Source organism: Manacus candei, unplaced genomic scaffold, assembly GCF_025592945.1.
Source record: "Manacus candei isolate 608988 ecotype Guabito, Panama unplaced genomic scaffold, ASM2559294v1 h1tg000077l, whole genome shotgun sequence".
NCBI classification, from domain to species: Eukaryota; Metazoa; Chordata; class Aves; order Passeriformes; family Pipridae; genus Manacus; species Manacus candei.
The window spans coordinates 6,505,507-6,527,905 of record NW_026138125.1 but is presented as its reverse complement, the minus strand read 5'-3'; the positions used below and the strand labels follow the sequence as shown (position 1 = coordinate 6,527,905).

Below are 22,399 nucleotides of genomic sequence, written 5' to 3'. Positions count from 1 at the left end.
TGAATTCAAGGAAACCTGTGGTAAACTTCCAGAAATGTTGATCGTCTTGGATTTCACTCCCATCTCAAATCGGAGCCTTTTCCAAAGCATTTTATTTAAGATTAAAAAAGGTCCTTTGGTTCATTTTTACTGCAGTATACTCATTTTTACTCCTCTTACTGATTCTACTCATTTCCAACTGAAGGGTATTGTCAGGAACAGGAAAAGTTCGCAGGGAAAACAAGGGAAAGTTAATCCCAAAATTTAGGTTGACAGAATCAGAGAAACTGAGGGTGCGAAGAGGGATCTCAGGAGAGCAAAACGGCCACTGGGGAAGGTCAAAACTACAGAAATTGTCTGAAATCTCCCTTTTTATGCATTTTTAAAAGTTCCCTAAGAAAAATATCCCGGTTTTTCATCTACATTTCCAGTCAGATACGAGGTAAACCAAAAAAAAATTCGGTCTGTTCTTTTCCCCTCATCTATCCCAAATTACCCTTTGTGCAAAATTAACTTGTTTTTTAACATTTTTTTTAAATCTACAGAGCAACCCCCACTGTTGCTTTGATAAAAACCTCTTATCTCTTTTTTTCTGCCCATCCTACAGTGTTCCTTTTTCTCCTACAATAAATAAAATAAACAAACCCAATCCTTTCAGTTGTTCTTTTATCAGTCCTGCTTTTCTCCCCTTTGGCTTCTTCTGGCTAACACCAGTTTTAATAAAATTGGTTAGTTTTAAATTTTAATAATAGAGAAACATTTTTAAATAGTATTTTGATAATAAATATTTAAATAGTATTTTGATAATAAATATTTTAAAATATTATTTCAAATAATAAATAAATAATGATAAAGAATCCCTTTGCTTATACACTCAACAATTCCCTTATCTCATAATCCAGGTTTTCTACTGACAGATGTCTTAGGACCTGTCAACATCACAGATTCACCAAATTCAATTAAAACATGAAAATAAAACCTTCCTTGGAATGCCATCAAATCCAATACTTGCTTTCAAGAGTTAAAAATATTCAGTATTAAAAATATTTAGTAAATATTTCAAAATGCAGCCTCAATTTCAGGTTCTACTGGTAACATTTCTAAATGCAAAGTTAAAAAAAAGAAAAAAAAATCAAAATATCTTTCCTATTTTCATAAACTTCCCCCAAAGAAGACTGATCTGTGTTGGCTGGAAGGGACAGCTCTCTAAAAAAAAAATTCAAAATGAGTTGTGAACATCCAGTATTCTGTGGGAATATTGTACTTATTGGTTCCAAGGTGATCAGGCAGGTAAAATTAGGGATTTTTCTCTGAAGAAGAAATGATTAAGATAAGAACGTACCAATGTGTTTTAAAAACCTTATTTTGAGGCAGCAAACACAGCACAGACCCTGCACCGACTCACTGAGCTGCCCCAACAGCCCGTTGTAGATGGCCATAATTTTATTTAAAAACTAAACCCACACACATTCCCTCAACTGGGGCACTTCAGATCAGGGATCTCTTCAGTCTTTTCTGGAGGGATTTAAAAAAGCTTTGGAGAAATCTCCAAGCTATGGAATTAGCCTGGTATTTATAGCTCTGCTTCCCGTGTTCTTTGAGCTTCCCGGGCCCTTCTTTCTCCCCATCTGCTGGTTGTTGACGTGGCCCTAACCTTGCATTTTGATGATGAAAATCTATAAGAAAAAGAGTATTTCATTTGATATCATGGAATTCTGGCTGGATCCCAGGGCAAGGCAGCTCCACTTTGCTGCTACAACACAACCCAGGTCAGGAGTGGTGTTGCATATTTTCCAGCATGAATAACTGGAGCTCTGTTGTTCAATCATGGCAAAATACATTGCTCCCAAATATGACTAATACTCCACGTGACACAAAATTGGGAATTTTCTCACCTTTCAAATGCTGTTCTTCAGATGCTGGTTCCACACAATCATTTAAATCTTTTTTCTTTGTTCTCTTATCAAAACTCCACCTATGGGTGCACTGTCCATCCTCTACAAAGGTATAAATTGCTAAATTGTTCCTTTCTCTACTTGAGCACCATCAGATGTTGAAGATGCCTGTTCTTCTCCTTAATTTTTGTTAATATTGGCCCAAATATTTTGCCTTGGAACTTTGCTGCTGCGGCGTAAAACCACCAAAACCAAACCCCAGAAGTTTCTCAGCTGGATAAATGCAGAGATTTACTTTGGAAGACTCACCTACATTGCTTCTCATGGTCTTGCTTGGGGTTATCTTGGGGATCTTTAGGCTCCTTAAAACTCTTGGTGCACTTTGAGCTTGGCTTTAGACAGTCTCCTGTTGTGCTCTCGACAGTGGCCTATGTCCATCGAGGTGGCTCCTGGGTTTCCTCCACCCCTCATCTGAGGAATTCCTGCTCCCTGTGTTACATCTGGGGAGATAATCAGAGTGTTTCAATTAAAAAAAAATGAGCCAAATGTCTTTATTTCACTTTTCTTGGTCACTCTGTAAGTCCCAGTGCAACTACTTGATATAAACCATAAGAATATTTGATTTTCAAGGGTAGGACGGCTCTGATTGGAACTGAGTAGAAACAAAGATGCCTTTTATTACTTGATGGTGTTTCACTGGCCAGAAGAGTGAGGAAACTCCTATAAAAATGAGTGTATGGATCCTCAGTAGGCAAAGTAAAAGGTCATGTCTTCAGCCACCTCAGGTAGTGCTAACCACACTGACAATCTCCCACTAAGGATGAAAAAGTTGGGTTTTAAAGAGTTGTGATTGATGTGTTTGAATGTCTCTGACACCAAGAGGAGTCAACAGTCCTTTAAATCAATTAATTAGACTCTTTTAGGGGTGACATGGATTTGGAACTCATCGGGTTAAAGGCACATCCAAAGAACTAAGGGGTTAAAACCTCAGATCTGAGAGTCTGAGGACTCAGCACAGGCATCAAATTCAGAATTATTGGGGATTTCACAGCTTTTACAAAATAAATCTTCAATTAAAACAGCTGCAGCATCCCTGGGTTTCGAATCCTACAGACAACGTAATGAATTTGCTGTGATTTTTGTATTTGGAGTCTCTTCAAAAGCCATTTGTCACCACAATAAAGCTCTTGGTTGTTGTTAAATCCTTCTCCTGTCACAGGAAACTCATTGATACAAAAACAGGAATAAAAAATTTCAGATAGGCCACACAAACAGGGTGTGAGCACACAAGTCACAGGGTTTACCTGCTCTTTATACTGAATACTATGTACATTCAGTCCAGAGATATTATCATATAACATACAGATATTCCTGAATTATTTCACAATGTGACCATTATTATATAATAATAGCATTCAAAACATGACTATTATGATATATTATATAGGTATTATTGAATTATTTCAAAATATGACCATCATCATATCATGGTGTTATTATATAATAATAGATTTCAGAACATGACCATTCTAACACATAGATATTATTGAATTATTTCAAAACATATAATTATTGATAAATAAGAATCCATGGCTTCACAATGTAGCTTATCTTTATGGTAAGAAATCAAACAGAAAGGTGGGATAATCCCCCATTAAAGAATTTGCATAAAAAGATATTTTAGATCATAATTTCCCTATGGATAAAACAATCTTCATCTCAAATTCTTTATTAATGTTTCAACACATTGAAAGGTATTGATAAGAGCCATTTTTATGAAGGGTTCCCCTGGAGCATGTAATGCTGATCACAGCAAACACTGCAAAACTAATTTACTGGAAACAATTCCAATAGATGGATGAAACAGCCCAAGAATAAAACCTTAGTCAGAGCAGGGCTTAAAAAAAAAACTGGGTCACATGGACAGTGCAAGGACTGGAGCAGCATCAGGGAAAGAAGCTTCTGCTAAAGGCCTCAAGAAATCTACAGGAAAGCATTATAAAATTTAATTTGCATAAATAACCTGATTTCTTACCTTATCAAAATTAAACAGTGTCAATAAAATAACAGCTGTTATTTATTTATTTAATTGTCTGTACTGATGAGATAAAAACGGACTTAAGGACTATAATATTTTTATTTTTTGATTGAACACACATCCATAATATTAAACTTCCCAGAGTCCTCCAAAGCTGCAGGAATCTCACAGAGACTGTATTTTTGGGGAAGAAACATCTGTTTTTTCCAGAGCCTTTTGCTGTGAGGTTCCCTTTGCGAGCTTTCTATTTACATAACGAGGCTGTGCCAACAGATTAAAAAAATCCTGTGCCCCTCTAATCTCTGCAGATACAATATTCTTACAACTCTGGTATTATTTGGTGCATCTAAAACGAAACATACTGAAGAAAAGAAAGGAAAAATAAACAAAATCGTGAGAGAAACAAAGTCAACTTTTCAACTGTGAGCTGTCACAGATGAGTGTAAGGAGGGGATGGCAACCTCTTCACTTCAGGGGGGTTTAAAATGCATTTCTTCTGAACCAATCAACTTGATTATTGGCTGGTTCTCAGGTTATTTTTCCCATTTATCCCATGGCATCAGTGAAAAATATCCCTCCAAAGAAGGTAATTCCAAAACATAGCCACAGGCTCCACGCTGGGAAATATCAGCAAAGGCTTGGACACCAGTTTAGGAGCATCCAAGTCTGATTTTAATTTTCAATAATTGTTTTGTTAAGTGCCAAACTCACACAAAGTTATATTCAGTCATTGCACTGTGTTTCATAGTCCTAAAAATAAATATATTATCTTTCATTTCTAGTGGTGGCACTACAATACCAGGGGATAAACAAGCCCATCAAACACTTCTGACACATCAAAGAAAATAGAAAAAATCATGTTAAAATTTGAAATCACTGTGTTTATTACCTAAATGTGTGACAAGGAGAGAAATCCCAGGATGGTGTGGGTGGGAAGGGACATTAAAACCCATCCAGTCCCACCCCCTGCCATGGGGCAGCCACACCTTCCACTATCCCAGGTTGCTCCAGCCTGGCCTTGGACACTTCCAGGGATGGGGAATCCTCACCTTCTCTGGGCCACCAGCAGGAGAGGCAAAGAGAGAACTCACCTACCTCCAAGCAGGAAGACTGGTGGCTGGAATCCACCAGGATCTGGTGGGGCTCTGGACTTTTGGGAAGAATTGGAGAAGTGCTGTTTCTTCAAGTGTTTGTGTTTCTTTGCCCGTTTTGTTGCGATAAAGCCTCTTCTTCCTGCAAGGAAACACATCCTGGACTGAAAGGGCTGCAGAAAGGCAAACCATCCTGAAGTTCCCAATGGAAGGATCCCTTTTTTTCATTGACCATGAACACAGGATCAGGAGAATTCCCTACAGTCCAAGGCAGGGTCCAGGTCTGGCCTTATCCTCCTCTGCTTTACATTTGTACAGGATTTAAGGCTGTAGGAACAGAGCCCACACAGCTGGAGAAGGGATAACAGGGCTCTTAAAGGAGATATTCCTGAGATGAGCCACCAGAAAACTTCAGGGAACTGAAATGGTACAAAAGATGCCCGGTTTTGCTTATTTATATCTGATTTATATCCACACTTCTTCTCTTTATATACACTCACACACATACACATATATACATAAATTAACATAAAAAGAAGTAATAAAATTAACATTAAAAAAAATTAACATAAAAACCCCCACTGAAAGTAGATTATAGACTTGTAGACTTTCTTTTCCTGAAATGCCTTGTAGATTTTCTCCCAAAACAAACACAGCTCCGAGGAATTCTGTGACTTGAACATGTGATGGTGAGTCATGAGCTTGGCCTAAGCAGAGCCTTGTGTTTAATTTTATTCTTAGAACCAGCATTAAGAGTGGGGGGAAATATCTGTGCATGATTAAGCTTGGACCAACTACAGGGTTCACAAGATTTTCAGGTTTCCCCAAAGCAGAGCTGGAACCTCAACCAATCTAGGCCTGGCTTAAACCAGGGCTCTGTTGGCTCCTCAAAGCTTGAACACTGTGGGGACACCAGGTTTTTGTCCTCACTCCTTCATTTCCCTGGAATGTGAGGAGGAAATCCCCAAGGTGGAGCCCCTTCCTCATATCAGAGGGCACAACTGGGCCCCTACTCCAAGGCTGCTCCCAAGTGGATCAGCCAAGGGAGCCGATTTGGGTATTTCTGCTGGATTAGTCTTAACCCAGATCACTTCCCTAATCCCTGGGGCTGCAGGAATGCCTGTGCTGGGCTGGGAAGGAGTGGCACGTGGGCAGGAATGAGGAACTCCGAGGGGAAAGCGCAGCGGTGAGTCTGGCTCAGGCCACTTGGAGCAATCCAAGGATTTGCTCCTTTATTTCAGAGTCCTGGAAACGCTTTTCCCATCTCCTGTTTTCGTAGCAGGGCCTGGGGATATTCATTGTTTAGACAGAATTTATATTTATCTGCCTGTATATTCAAACTTTCGGATCCCAGTTCTAAACTTTAACTGTTCCAATGCCAAAGAGCAGGAGGAATGTTTGGAATACTTGAGTGAAGTCACCACAAAGCTCTTGGAAACAACGCTCTGGCCTCCTCACTGATTAGAATTCCCATCTATTATCCCAATATTTGCTAGACACGGGGTCTGGAGAAAATGAAGTTAAAGCAGAACAGATGGCAGAAGAAAAGAGAAGCGACTCTCCTGCCTTCCCAGGCTACCTTTGCAGGAACATATGGCCTTTGCCTGGGCTTTTGTGGGACAACAAGTTGGCCAGATGAGCACGACTTCCAAAGTGAATTATGACCCCCAGACAACACGAGGTGCCAAGTGGAAAACACAAAAGCTGAAAGCAATACAATTAAACCAGGCAGGTTTTGCAGAGAAATTAATTAAAAAATTAGATCTAAGGCTTAATTACTATCACATTTTTAATTTTTAATTATGTGATATATTATTACAAGTCTAACATACTGATATATATATATATAAGTCTAACATACTAACTTGCTTCCTTATGTGTGTGATATATATATAAGTCTAATATTTAAAGCTATGGGAAGGCCCTGACTGCTTTTTGCACATCAAACAATAATATATTCTCTCTATCCTTCATATCCTGATGAAGTTAATACTCGAGCTTTAAAGCCTGCAAACTGAAGGTCTCTTCAACAATCACACATCCTGATTTATTTTGGTTTAGAATTACGAATGAATGAATAATTTAGAAATTTTAACCCCTTGCTGTGTTTCCCTGGGCTCCTTTGCCCACCTGTTTTCCCAGCAGTGCCTCACAATGGGACTGGAATCAACTTTTCTCCTTAAATTTAATACAGAGATAGCTGGGAAACTGCTGAGAACTGAGATGATGAACAAAGAATTTCAGGTCTATATGACACCAGTTTGGGTTTTTCTCTCATTTTTCCCACACAAGTGTTGCCAGAGGTACAAAAGAATGGGTTAGTAAAAAGAATTTACTACTACAAAGTACTAAATAAGTGAATTTCTTTATTATAGAATCCCAGGATGGATTGGGTTTGGAGAGGTCTTAAAGCCCATCCAGTCCCAGTTCCATGGGTAGGGAATGTTCCACTGGACCAGGATATCCAAGATACCCCAGTTCTATATCCTGACTCAGATTATTTCATACAAATATATTTCAGATTATTTCATATAAATATATTTCAGATTATCTTACACAAACATAGCTGTGTTGACCCCAGGATCACAACTTTTTCCATTCCTGTAAACAACTCTGCAAACACTTGAATAAATAGAAACCAGCACCAGAAGAAAAGGATACCTGGACTTCCAGCTGAATCCCTTATCCCAAAGCCCCAAACTCATTAGGAAAGAGGACATTTAATGCAGCAAGCACGCCAACAGTTTATATTTTTGCCTCGTGACACTTTATCATCACATAATAAAGTGTCTGCTTTGAGACATGACATTATGCCATTGTTTAAACTTCAATCCTCCCCAAAGAAAATAACATAAACTTCTCCAAACTGTGTTGCTTCTTGGCACAAAATCTCCATCACTGGCAAATCTTGATTATTTTAAACTCTCTTCTCAGTGACCCAGCACCAAGCACAGACTCTTTGCATCCATTTCCTACTGGTCTGGGATCGTGGAAGAGAAATTTTCCTGCCTGGAACTGGAAAGGTTGAGCAAATTGAAAATAAATTTCCACAGAGGAGGAATTTCACTCCGGTTCCCAGCACCTCCTTCACCAGCGAGGAATATTCCCTCCAAGTAGTTCTTTCAAAGTGATGCTGCTACTAATTAATCCAACTAATTGTCCAATTCATTGATAGAAGTATCAGGATGGTGTTTTAACAATCCCCTGGCACAGGACTCCCGAATCAGAATTTCTGGAATTCTAATTCTATTCTTGCTAAGGTTAATAGATGGTTTCCCACTGAGTTTAATATAATTCACATTGGATCACTCCTGAGTCTATATTTATATAAAATGCCCTACTATTCGAATCTGTTTGATCATTTCAAAATTATCCACCTTATTTATTCATAGATAGAGATCAAAATTCTAAAAAAATTTAGCCCAGGATTGAAGGAGTTTTCAGAAAGCTTCCATGGATTTTACGTTCTTACAAAAAGGTTTTATGTTTTTATGAAAGTCTGTTTTTCAGGTGTTTCCAAGTACCATGGGACTAAATACTCAAACATTCCTCTGATTTTTAGGAATATGTATCACCTGCTGCAACAGCACTAAGGCCTAACAGAAATATTAAATATTATTTATGACAAATGTCATTGGGGAAAAAAGTGCCCATCCTCTTAAAAAGTCAATAAAAGTCACTTTGTTTCAAGGTTTTCTGAGTCTGTGAAAAGTCCAGAGATGAGAAAAACGCTGCAGATAATATTTATTTAATGTATAACCAAATCCAAGCCCTCCTGATGCCTTATGGAATTCCCAGATTTGGGAGCTCCATGGTGCCCTCGGGCAGTTATCGATCCCCACCTCGTGTGTTGTTCTGGCCACGCTGATCATAAAAATAACTCATTTTGCTGCAGAATTGGGCAGAGATGATTATTTTTTTTCCCCTGAAATCCTAATTTCAAGATGCAATTCCTCCAGATTGTCCCTGGCATCTGGGTAAAGCACATATCCTCTCGCCTGGCTTCTCTTCCCCCGCTCTGGGTGATGTAGGGAATCTGGCTCCTGGACTCTCTCACCAACAACTCCTGCTCCTCCATCTTTTCCTCTCCTCCCCACCACTTTTCCTCTTGGATCTAATTCCTCAAGCAGGGAACCTGCACTTAGCACAGTCCTGGGACTCTTCCTCGCCCACATCTCACCTGACACCACCTGAGCTCACTCTCCTGCTCCTCATCCCTTGGATATGACTCTGAATTTCTTCAGGATCTCCCTGTGGGGTCTCATGAGGGGCAAACTTGTCCCAGTGTAGTCCCTCAGCCCAGGTGTGGGAGCACTTCTAGTTATACAAGACTTTTTCAGTTAAAAAAAACTAAAAATAGACAAAACCTGAGCTGGTAGTTTGGGCCTGGAAAGCCAGGATGAGGAAAGTTCTCCAAGGCCACATCTATTCCCTGCTTCTTTCCAGGGTGGCACTGAGGGAAGATTTCAGCCCTCATGAATCTCATGAGAGAGATTTCCAAGGAAATGATCAGCAATCCATGAGGGGCTGGAGCGTGTGCAGGGAAGGGAAGGGAGCTGGGAAGGGGCTGGAGCAGCAGGAAGGGGCTGAGGGAGCTGGGGGGGCTCAGCCTGGAGAAAAGGAGGCTCAGGGGGGACCTTCTGGCTCTGCAACCTCCTGACAGGAGGGGGGAGCCGGGGGGGGTCGGGCTCTGCTCCCAGGGAACAAGGGACAGGAGGAGAGGGAACGGCCTCAGGCTGTGCCAGGGGAGGCTCAGGTCGGATATGAGGGAAAATTCCTTTATGGAAAAGGTTATCAAGCCTTGGAATGGGCTGTTTAGGGCAGTGGTGGAGTCCCCAGCCCTGGAGGTGCTCAGAAAACGTGTGGATGTGTCACTTGGGGACAGGGTGCAGTGGTGGCCTTGGGTTGATGGATGGACCTGAGGATCTTGGAGGTCTTTTCCAACACAAAAAGTCGAAGCTGCCCTTGCCTGGCAAAGTGTGAGCCGGACAAACTGCAAAGGGAAATCCCAAGGAAAAGCATCATGGTGTTAAAAACTTCTAATTTTGAGAAAACCTTCTCACAGGGCATCATAAACTTACTGGGGGTTTGGTTTATTGAGATAACCAAAGAGATCCTGGGGGAAGGGGACGAAACCACAACTCCATGAAAACATCATCCCTCCTTAACACTTCCACCAAGTGGAATGTGGATGTGATTTTTTTATCCCACATCTTCTCTACAATCAGACAGGAAAAAGAGGAGACAGTGAAAACAAGGATTTAAAGGTGTCAGGCTCTTTGAGAGTGAATCAATAATAAAAACAGGCAACCCCCAGAATTTCAAAGTTAAAGAAAATAGAAGTTGAAGGATTTTCACAACAGCAGAGGGAAAGGATCTGAGAGCAAGACTTTTAGTCACAGTCACCACACAACTGGGTAAATTTTAAACCTAAATTTGCTTTTTTGTTACCTGATTTTAGATAAAATTTGCTCTGTAACCAAAAAACCCCACCCTTTCAAGTCAAAGAAACTCCTAATATACCAGAAGTTAAACACTTTTAATTGTTCTGCAAGTGATCTTAATTTAATAATGACATAATTATATTTATTTCATAATTAAAATCTAAGTGTATTAACATCACAGCCTTAGAATTTTGTGTGGTTTTAAGAACAGGGAATTGCAAAATGTCAACTGGTCTAATTTAATGACTGAATTTTCTCCTTCTTCACAGAAACCACAGTTTAAATGTCCCAGTTCCTTCATTCTTAGCCTGTTTTTTTACCCTTTCTGGATTTAGGCACAATAAGAGATAAAAGTTTCTGACCCCTGAAGGTTTTGTTTCCTCTTTTGTACTCACAAACTTCCCTAATTCAAAGGCCTGGCAGGAAGGAGCTAATGGGAGCTTCCAGGTGACAGAATTCACTTCCCAAAGAGAGCACAAGGAGAAAACCTGCAAATTCCTACTGAATTATGTGAGAGAGAAATTGTTGGGACAGCTGGATCCCCTGGGAGCTACTAATCAATATTTTGGGGCTCCAACTGCTAAAGACTGACCCAAACTAAGCAGGGAGATGTTCAATTTAAAGGAACTTAAATGGTCCCACCACCTTCAAAAAGTTCAAGGCTGATGAGATTTTAAACAGCTGAGTTTCCCACTCCCAAGTTTTTAGTAGCCTCATAAAATAGATTTTATACAATATAAACTCTTGACATTCTGCTTTGGCAGCTGCAAGTCACACTGTCCAGGTTTTCCCTCAGCTCCAGCAGGACAACCTTTTGGAGGGTTATGTTCTTGAACTGACATGTGACTCCTCAAAATGTGATGCTTGAGAAAATTGACTCACTTTAGACACAAAATGAGATACAGGAGGAAAGCCTGATGTGCTTCCAAAAAAGCCAACACAAACCCTACTAAAATGTGCCTCCAAACGTGCTGGTATATATAAAATATATAATAATAATATATATAATAAATATAAGATAATATATAACATATACAAAATAACATATAATATATAAGAATATATCTGTAATATATAAACATATAAAATAAATATAAATATATATAAAATATATGAAAGAAATATATATATATATACATACTAAATATATATATATATATATATAATCAAGCCATGATACAGGATAGGAACATTCCTGCCTAAGTGGTGATGCTCTAAAAGTTCATGCAAATAGTAGTAATTGTTCCTAAGTGGAATGGCAGGATTAGTAATTCCTGAGGAGGGTTCCAAAGAGTCAACACAAACCACATTCAGTCTCCTAAATTATTGCTTTTTTGAACTTTCAACATGTCCTCTGCTGAAGCACCAACATTTAGAATCTCCTCAAAATTTAGAAATCTCCTCATTTTGCATCCTGGGGCCTCACTACAAAGCAGTGTAAATTTACTCCAGGTAGAATTTATCCCAAAACATCCAGGGAAATGTTAACAAATGGAGACAGCCAAATAATTGGGTTGGAAGTGCTGTGGGTCAGCCCAACTCAGCACGTGATGGTGAACACAGGAGGGTAAAAAAAGTTACCTAAAAGTATTTTAGGCAGCAGATAAAAAAAGATCAGTTTAAAACAAGTGCTTTTTCAAACACTAAATAGAGAAAATATGGATTCACCTGCACAAAAATATTACTGTACCCTCCCATTCCTCACAGGACCAAGAATTGTCACAGCCATGTCCCAAAACCAAGAAAAAGGAATAAAAGCTTATTTGAATCCCTTTTAATTTCCCACTGTTCAAGAGTAACACTTTAAGAAAAAAAAAAAACAAATCCCTGAAGGTTTTTGGAGCTCTAGCAAGATAATTTTGGAGCCACAGCAAGATAATTTAACACGTTGTGCTGCTCTGAAGTCGAGGTCACACATCCTGACGTCACGTTTTGCATGGATTTGGATCCTCCCCTTGTTTGACATTCAGGGAATCACCTCAGGTTAAGCCAAATGCAAAGATGTTGCATCAGGTTGTATTTTAGTGACTGAGGAATGGAGGATTGCAGGTATTTTGTATCATTACAGGCAGGAATTGTTGTGCCCACGGGAAAGCCTCTCCTGATTTACAGCCACAGCTCTCAAGCACAATTATCAGCTTTGAAACTCAGCAATTTGGGTGGGTTTTTTTCCTTTCTTTTCTTCTTTTTAGCTGGCACTGGCACAAGCAGTTCTGGCATAGCCTGTTTGCAGCTTGTACACATTTCAAACCAGTGCTGATTTCCTGGGACACGCCATTTCCATGGGCCACGTTCCCTTTAACTGAGCGGGATTTGCAACAGCATCAGATTTTTTTAATATTATTTTAAGCCAAAAAAAAGGGATGTTGCTGTTCAGGTGCATTCCAAGAGAGCTTTTTGGAATGTTAATTGTATGGCAACAGAAACATGGTAAGGGTAAATAGTGAATTTTGTGAATACAAAATGAGAAAGGAGGGTGGAATTATGGAGCAACCAGAACTGACAGCACATGATGTTAATGCAAAATACATCCCATTTCTCACTCAATCTCCTCCTGCATAGGAAACAATCCCTCCAACTGTGGAAGAGGAGCTGGAATTCCATTAAGTCCATCACTTCTCACTTAGTCATCACTAATTACCTGGCTTTAGCATCACATTTATTATGCAAATCTTACACAGCTGGGCAGGTCCTGCTCCGAGTCCTGAGCCCAGGGGTGACTCTTCCTCATCCCATGGGATCACCCATGGATACCCAGCTGCTGAACTACCTGTAAGGGGTGAAGTTTTCAGCTCCCAAGCTCTGTTCTGGAAGTGTTTTTAAATACTGAAAAAATCGTTATTTTTCAACACCCAATGAGTACAAGTTTTCCCAAAGTGATTCCTCGGGGTGATCTCCTCCTGGATACACACCTGGCAGAAGCCTTGGCACCTTCCCTGTGAGAGTGGGGAGGGGCTGGGATGGAATTCCCAGACAAGCTGTGGCTGCCCCATGCCTGGAAGTGCCCAAGGCCAGGTTGGAACAACCTGGTTTAGCAGAAGGACTGAATGAGGTTTAGGGCCTCTTCCAACCCAAACCATTCCATGATTCTGTGATAATCTGGGACTTGGAGCATTGGGAATCACCACCCTCACCATGCCAGTGTCCACTCTGGCAGTGAAACATCCAGACAGGACTTCCCATGGGATGCAAACCTTCTCCTGGTGAGCCACCAGCACCAACACAGCTCGGAGTAATTAGCAGAGCCAATTAAGGGACACACAGGAAAGATCTCCTCCTGCTTCCCAAATCTTCCAAAGCCATTTCTGGACTTGGGAACCACCGAAACAACAACAGCTGAGGAGACCAGTTTGATTCCTGCAAAGGACTGTCCAGAGGCCTTAAATCCCGTACTCCGTCCAAATCCATCCCGAGGTACCGTATGGGAAATCCATTGGAAGCTGTTCCAAAATTAAATCCCCCTAATTAGGCAGCCAGTGAGCCCTCCCATGCCTTATTACAGAGGGAGGGAATGTCAGGGGGGGCTGGAGATCACCAACATTTGCATCTGAAACCACACCCAGCCCATGTCATGGAGTGCAAACGAGATAACATCCAAGTTCTTCTGATGTTCAGAGAGTGCCTTGAAGGTGCAGCGGAGTTTGGAGCTATTTTAGCCCATTTTCTTTAGAAGCACAGATTAGGTTTGTGGGTTTATTGTGCTATTTTGCTTCTCAGGCTTGAAAGCCTTCACTCAGTGTTCTTGGAGCTCCCAGAAACAGTTCTGTGTTTTGTTCCACTGTCAGGCCTTGAGCTGCTGCGGACAAGGACAAGCTCAACACGGGTTTGGACAAATCCAGATGTGTCACAGGTTGTCCCATCACTTACATTTGTTGGCCAAACCCTAAATTTAGCCATTTCTGAAACTTAATTTTCAGATGTGAGGGGAAAAAATCTATTACAAAATAACCCCTCTTTATTTTCTCGAGGAAACCTCACCATGAAAACCTTGTTAGAAACATCTTCAATACTCCAAAATCTGTATTTTTTTACCTTTTACCAGAGCAAAAGAATCAAGGGAATGAACAACAGGGATGGTTTCAGAATTCTCACAGTGTTCTTTGTGTCCCCAACGAGCAGGTTTTAGATGGGGCAAAATCCTTGATCAGTTCAAGGGCAGACCGAAGGAATTTCAGTGACATGGAATCTCCAGCCCGGAGCTCATATTGCAAAACACGCTGCAAAATTACCTAAATGTGTCAGGAGCAGCAGAAAGGTCAGGTGTTTGGAATGAGGTGCCTGTCCAGGAATGCAGCAATGGAACACACTTCAATCACTCCGGCGATTCCGTGCTTTGGGAGTGGAACTGAAAAGCTTTTTCCATCCATTCCCAGGGAGCCGGGATGTCAGGATCCAGCAAGTGCAGCTGAACAGGGCTGCACCCTCAACCTGCCTGCTTTAAAATCACCTTTTTATCCTCACCAAATCACATTTAGTTCCTTGCTAAAACAGGGCTCAGCCCCACCTTTGTGTTTCACAAAGTTCTGTTTCCACCCAAACAAACTGTTGTGTCAAGTCCAGGAGGGTTTTTTTTTTGTAGGATGCAGTTTGGGCTTTTTTCTCCCCCTTTTTCCATGGATACATCCCATTATAGTAAATACTACATGAATTTGAATCCAAGCTAAAATTTAGGGAGCTATTCCAACACATAAAGAAGAGAGAAGTAAGAGTACAGAGCAGTCCTTGCAACCTTTCCTTGCCTCCTTCCCTTCATCCCACTTCCAGCCAGTTCCCTTCCCAAGCTGAGGGGCTAAACTCAGTTTCTTATATCTTTACTTTTGGATTTAGGGACTGATGGTGGAGGAGGAAGTCAGACCCTTCTTTCCTTCCAGTCCCAAATGTAATCCCCCTGACCTGAACCCCAAAATCCCTCGTGGATTGAGCTGTTCCTCCAGATTTGCTCCACAATGGGAAAGGACACCGAGGGATCCTGCCTGGAGTGCACACATCAATCCTACTTTTCCCTCCCTCAGAATTCTGTGTTTAACCATTTATTTGGGACAGCACAAGCTTGAATAAATGTTTCAGCCTCCAAAAAAATCTCTATTTAACACCCAGCACTGCTTCTCTCAGTAATTTAGGGGACGAAGCACTAAGGTCCATCCCTGGTACAGCCACAAACTTAGCACATTATACATCAATTTTATGCTGGACACAACCTCTCTGGGAGGTTATTTCCACACAAATGCCTTCCCCAAACTTTTCCCAACTGGCATAATTTTTCATTTTTGCAGGTAGTGCAAGAAAATGGTAAAGCACCTGTGCAGCAACAGGAGGGGAAGAAAGAGAATTGCCCTGTAATAACAAGTAAAAATGCAGTTATGAAGGATTTAATATGGATAAACAAAAGGAAAATATTCAAGTCCTTGCAGATCATAGAATGGTTAAAGTTGGAAAAGAGCTCCAAGATGAAAGGTAGAGGAGTATTAACTTTTTATATAAAATGCAGTTTGTTACTATTACAGGTAATTAAATATGGAAATTGTTTTCTGGGTGAAACGGGGAGATCTCAGTCACTGCCAGGCTTTGGAACAAGAGCAGGGAGCTACTGAGTAGGACATCTCTGATCCAGGGGCTGTGGAAAGGGATGAGCGATGCAGGGAGACACAGAACACTCAGGGGGATCTTCATGGAATCCCAGAATGGTTTGGGTTGGAAAAGACCTTAAAGCTCATCCTGTCCCACCCCCTGCCACGGGCAGGGACACCTTCCACTAGCCCAGCTTGCTCCAGCCTGGCCTTGGACACTTCCAGGGATCCAGGGGCAGCCACAGCTTCTCTGGGAAATCCATTCCAGTCCCCTCCCACCCTCACAGGGAAGAATTCCTTCCCAATATCCCATGGGCAGGAAATCCAGATCTGTGGAGCAGCTCTCGATATGTCAGACACAACCACCCAATCCATGCCCACCTTCACTCCAAGACATGCTTTTACAAACAAGTGTCCCTGGTCTGGGAGCATTTTCTCCCTCATCAGCTGCACTTCCCTCTTTGCAAAAGAATTTCAGCCCCAAATCAAAACTATTCCCAGAGAAGCTGCAATTCCAGGTGTTTAGATGGGATGGCCGTGACAATCCGAGGGCATCCCAAACATCTGTGTCCCAGCAGGGCCTCATCCTCTCCCTGGAGTCTGGTTTTGAAGGCTTGAAACGTGGTTCAACTCAGGAAAAATCAGAGAAATAATTTCTTATGCCTGTAAGGCTTCGTAACAATGATTCCCGCCGAAAATGGGTGGGAAAGGAGCATTTTAGGGACTAAGAGACACAAAACCCACTGAGTTATGGGAATACCCCTGGGAGCAACCCCCAAATTCTATACCCTCGTGCCTGGCTCAGTGTTAAATCTTCTCAATCCTTCAGAACACACTGAAAAAACAGCTGTTTTTTACAGGTAAGGTACCAGGGTGCCACAGCCTTCATATCACCCATGGCAGGTGGCAAAATTATCTAGAAAGTGGCAATGTGGCTTTTTTTTTTTTTTTAAGCAGCATCACCCAAATCAGGGCTCTGCCAGTGGAAGACACGAGTTCTGCAGTTTTATAACAAGAATGACTTTGCAATGTGCTTTAAGTGTCCCTCTGTAGGAACAAAGTGCTTTTCTCTCCCATCACCAGCTCCCAATAATTGTTTTCCAAGGATCACAATCAGCGTAATAAATATTAAATGTGTTTAATATGCACATAATTTTTGACAGAACAGCCAGAGACGGTTCCCTGAGATTTTTTTTTTGACACTTGAAATGGAATGATGAGTTAGGCTGGTGTTTGAAATGGTGTAAAGAACCACACGTGTGATGGGTATAGATTTAACTCCGTGCTCTGAGAATACAATATAAACCCAAAGCTGCTCCATGAGAACTTCCTGGAGCACAAAGAGGATCCTCCAGTCGGAACACCCACGTGTCAGACTGTTCCAGAGTGCCATTATTCCCCTGTCACCTGCTCGTTTCCCTGCAGAATCTGTCCTCTGCAAATGTCACTGGCTGCCACTCAAGTGCTTAAATTGGGCTGGAGATAAAAAGAAAATTAAAAGGGGGAAAAAAAAAAAAAGAGATATGTACCTGATGCAACAGAAATGTTCACATTGGGAAATGGATCAAACTTCCAAGCAAGGATTGGGAGCATAAGCAAAAAATGCTGCTGGATCATCTGGGGGAGGTTAAAATATACATTATAATACCTAATATAAATATGATACTGGTTTTCCTCTGGTGCCTTTTATTGAAGGGGCACCTGTGGCCAGGTTTCCTTCTCTAATTCCTTTGTCAGGACAGGAATTAAGAGTTTCAGAAGGAAGAGAAACGAGGCCTATGGAAAACAAACTTCTTGCTCTGTGCAAAAACTTGGCAGAGTGGCACAAGGTTTTCTGCTCAGAACTATCAAATCTAGGATATTTAATACATAATCCCAAAATTTGGCTCGGAAACGCACCTAAAAATAGTGATATTGAAGAGCAAGGAATATCTTATAGGGATAATAGGAATGTCTTATAGGATGTATCTTATGGGAAGATGTGAGAATCTTTATAGGAATATTTCTCTTTCTTCTCCCCCAAATCCTTTAAATAATTTCTGTGGAAGAAACTTTGGAATTAAGTAGGTTTCCTTTCATTAAATTTCTGAAGGTAGAATTCATTTATATCCTGCTTTAGAGAAATTCCCTTGGGATTTCACACAACCCCAACCCTTTCACATGAAAAGGAGACAGAGCGAGACAGAAAATTGACTGTTCTCAGGAAAACATTACAAAAGGCTCCTTGGGTTTAATGATAATTCAGGAAAAACAGTCTGTGGATCCAGCCTGGAGATGGAAAAATGGGGGAAAAATGATGGAACAGGCCCTGCTCCTTGTCTGCCTTGGAATAACTAAACCCAAAATGTTGGGAATGACACAGTTGTGAGATAAACCATGTAGAGCACAGAGTGTGCAGAGCCCAGGCCTGGGCTATGGATTCAGGAGAACTAAACAGCCCTATAAATTCTGGAGTTTGGATAGTGAGGGGCCCAACTTTGAGCAGAGACACATCCCACATCCTGGAATTATGCTATGTGGGAATTTCTGAGATTATGCGTTGGATAATCAGTTTTCTCTGGTAATGCTGGATTTGTCCTCAACACAAGGAGGATATGGACATGTTGGAATGAGGCCAGAGGAGGCCACGGAGATGCTCCAAGGGCTGGAGCCCCTCTGCTCTGGAGTCAGGCTGGGAGAGCTGGGGGGGTTCACCTGGACAAGAGAAGGATCCAGGGAGAGCTGAGAGCCCCTTGCAGGGCCTAAAGGGGCTCCAGGAGAGCTGGAGAGGGACTGGGGACAAGGGATGGAGGGACAGGACACAGGGAGTGGCTTCCCACTGCCAGAGGGCAGGGTTAGATGGGATATTGGGAAGGAATTCCTGGCTGGGAGGGTGGGGAGGCCCTGGAACAGGTTGCCCAGAGGTCTTTCCCAACCTGGCTGATTCCATGATTCTATGATTCCATGGCACGAGACACTGAAGGAACAAGGAATTAAGGAAGAATGGCTGAAGGAGGATCAGGAATGAAACCAGGCCTTCAAAAAAAAGATGTCTAAGCCAACAATCCTTGTGATTCCTGTAGGATCACTGCTCTCTTTCCCTGGCTGGAAGGAATCTCCAAGGGGTGATGATATGGTTTGAAGCTGGCTCCCTGCCAAGTCTCCAAACCTTACCACCAGAGTTCCCCCCCCCCCCAAACCTCAGGGAAAAGAGGGAGAAAAAAAAACGAAAGAAAACCCGAAACGAGAGAGAGACAACCAAAGATGAGATATATAAATATATTTGCACTTATATACAATTAAAAAATAAGGGAAAGGGAAGGGGGAAGGGAAAAGGAACAAAACCAAAATATTATATATATAAATATCCCAATTAACAGCCCAATATCTATCCACTAAAAGAGTTAGCAAAGAAATAGCTCACTACTCTCCTGGGACAACCGAGGGTCGCTCCGGAACGATCGCCGGCAACCTCTGTCTCCCAAGGTCGACAAGGCCCAACCAGGCCTCGCTCCCCAACACGGCAGACTCAACAGCAGGGAACCTGCACCTCCAAGCCGCCGGAAGGAAAGAGGACGAAGGCCTCTCCTCCTTTCTTCTTATAATCTGGCTTACGTAAAAATCGTAGGGAATACTGGGTAAATCTGGACCCTTCCTTGGTTACAAACTAGTCACCAAGGAAGGCCTAGCCCAAACCACCACAGGTGAGTACCCCAGTTCTGCCTCTGCTGCAGGAAGGACACAAAGCTCAGCAGCCCAGCCAAGGAGCTGGCAAGGAAAGCTCCCAGAACTGAGAGTGTTCCTCCAAAACAACAGAGACTTCAGAAAGTCATGGAGCAAACAAGGGTGTGGAGTGACAGGACACAGGGAATGGCTTCCCACTGCCAGAGAGTAGATTTAGATTGGATATGAGGAAAAATTCCTCCCTGGGAGGGTGGGCAGGCCCTGGCCCAGGTTGGGCAGAGAAGCTGTGGCTGCCCCTGGATCCCTGGAAGTGTCCAAGGCCAGGCTGGACAGGGCTTGGAGCAACCTGGGCTGGTGGAAGGTGTCCCTGCCCCTGAGATGGAATCAGATGATCCTTAAGGTCCTTTCCAACCCAGACCATTCTGTGATTCCATAAAACCCGCTGCTAAAAGGTCCAACAAAGCAAAAAAGCAAATTCTTAATTCCATCTGCAGAGCAAGGTCCAGACATTTTGCAGCCCAGAAGATCTGGAACCACAAACTGAACATTAAAGACAGGAGATCACAGATGAAATGCCATCTATTTAATGCAAGGAGGAAAATGGGATGTCATCCTCTAATTAAAGGTGAGGTACAAGGGCCACGTGGGTGAACCAAGGTCACCCAGGTTTGGAAGTACCAAACTACCCAGCTGGGAGTGTTTTAGTGGTGATAAAAAAGAGGAAAAAACACAAGCTGAGATGGCCAGAACATGAACTAAATGTTTTCTTGGATTCCCTGAGGTTTATCCACACTTACATATTAAAACTTTGAGGAAATAACCAGTAAAACACAAACCTCACAGAGAGAAATACTTTCCCTGCCCCGTTTTTTTTTTTTTTCACGGGTAAAAAATGTTTTTTTTGATGATTATTCCCCAAAAGCATTTTGGTTTTCCTTCACCAAATGTCGCAGATTCCCATTTTAGAACAAATAAAAACATATGGAAAGGTCTGTCCTTGAAAGGGAGCTGCAACAACAAAACAAACCCAAAGCCCTCAATATGGCAGAAGGAGAAATAACCTCTCTCAGCTCGGAGGTGTTTGTCTTTTAAATGTAAAAATCTCCCTTCTGGAGGTGAAAAAAACTCCCCAAAACAAAGAGAAAATGAAATGACGAGAGAACTGCCCTAATTTTTTTTCTCTAATTTATAAACATTACATAAATGAGACACTTAATTTGCCTGGGCTAACAAAGCACTTCCAAGAACCCTCTAGTCATACTGCTTGAAAAATAAAGAATATGTGTGTTATACATGTGTTATAAAGATATATAACAGAAAGATCTGCAGAAGAAGCAAAATAAAGATTATATATAATATATGTATTATATATGTGTTATAAAGATATCTATTAGAAAGATCTGCAGAAGAAGCAATATAAAGATTATATATAATATATATATATTATACATGCATTATAAAGATATATATATATATTAGTAAGATCTGCAGGACAAGCAAAATAAAGTATATATATGTATTATATATTTATTATAAAGATATATTAGAAAGATCTGCAGGACAAGCAAAATAAAGATTATATACAATATATGTAGTATATATGCACTATAAATATATATATATTAGTAAGATCTGCAGGATAAGAAAATAAAGATTCTATATATGTATTATATATTTATTATAAAGATATATATTAGAAAGATCTGCAAAATAAGCAAAATAAAGATTATATATATTATAAATGTATTTTAAAGTTAAATATATCAGTAAGATCTGCAGAAGAAGCAAAATAAAGATTCTATATATATGTATTATATATATGTATTATATATGTATTATCAAGATATATATTAGAAAGATCTGCAGGACAAGTAAAATAAAGATTATATATATTATATATATGTATTATATATGTATTATAAAGATATATATATCAGTAAGATCTGCAGAACAAGGAAAATAAATATTATATATAATATATGTATTATATATGTATTATCAAGATATATATTATAAAGATCTGCAGGACAAGCAAAATAAAGATTCTATATGTATGTATTATATACGTATTATAAAGATATATATTAGAAAGATCTACAGGACAAGCAAAATAAAGGTTATATATAATATATGTATTATATATGTATTATAAAGATATATATTAAAAAGATCTGCAGAACAAGCAAAATAAAGATTATATATATGTATTATAAGGATATATATTTGAAAGATCTGCAGAACAAACAAAATAAAGATTATATATATATTATATATGTATATATGTATTATAAAGATATATATTAAAAAGATCTGCAGAACTAGTAAAATAAAGATTCTATATAACATATGTATTATATATGTATTATAAAGATACATATATATTTGTCAGATCTGTAGAACAAGCAAAATAAAGATTCTATATAATATATATAATATATGTACTATAAAGATATATATATATTAGTCAGACCTGCAGAACAAGTAAAATAAAGGTTCTATATAATATATATATTCTAAAGATATAGATGATAAAGCTGAGCAGAAGAAGCCCCTTCCCTGCAGATCCAGCTGAGCCCAAAAGCAGCAGGTGAGTTCCCAACATGGACCAAACCTGCTCCTTAAATCAGTTTTCACCGCCTTGTGTTGCAGGTGAAAAGAGCAGCACTTGGGCCACAAGAGTACAAGTTGTATCCTTCAAATACCCAACTGCCAAGAGCCATTC

At 40.5% G+C, this 22,399-nt stretch overlaps 1 protein-coding gene and 1 long non-coding RNA gene across 3 annotated transcripts in view; one reads left to right on the top strand and one right to left on the bottom strand.

The window, feature by feature from the left end:
* The window catches only part of LOC127481214 (uncharacterized), a 228,311-nt gene extending 207,390 nt beyond the window's left edge, over positions 1–20,921 (top strand). The window contains exons 2-3 of the long non-coding RNA XR_007908147.1: positions 18,907–19,118; positions 19,698–20,921. This is a non-coding gene — a long non-coding RNA (uncharacterized LOC127481214). The remainder of the gene's footprint in view (positions 1–18,906; positions 19,119–19,697) is intronic.
* MBD5 (methyl-CpG binding domain protein 5) overlaps positions 1–22,399 on the bottom strand; it is a 108,341-nt gene that overhangs the window by 41,014 nt on the left and 44,928 nt on the right. Inside the window, exons 3-4 of one of the 2 annotated variants that reach the window (XM_051810152.1) lie at positions 5,004–5,145; positions 2,184–2,374 (exon numbers count right to left, since the gene is read on the bottom strand). The gene's annotated coding sequence lies outside the window, so the exon portion shown is untranslated. The remainder of the gene's footprint in view (positions 1–2,183; positions 2,375–5,003; positions 5,146–22,399) is intronic. The other variant, XM_051810151.1, reaches the window with a different exon arrangement.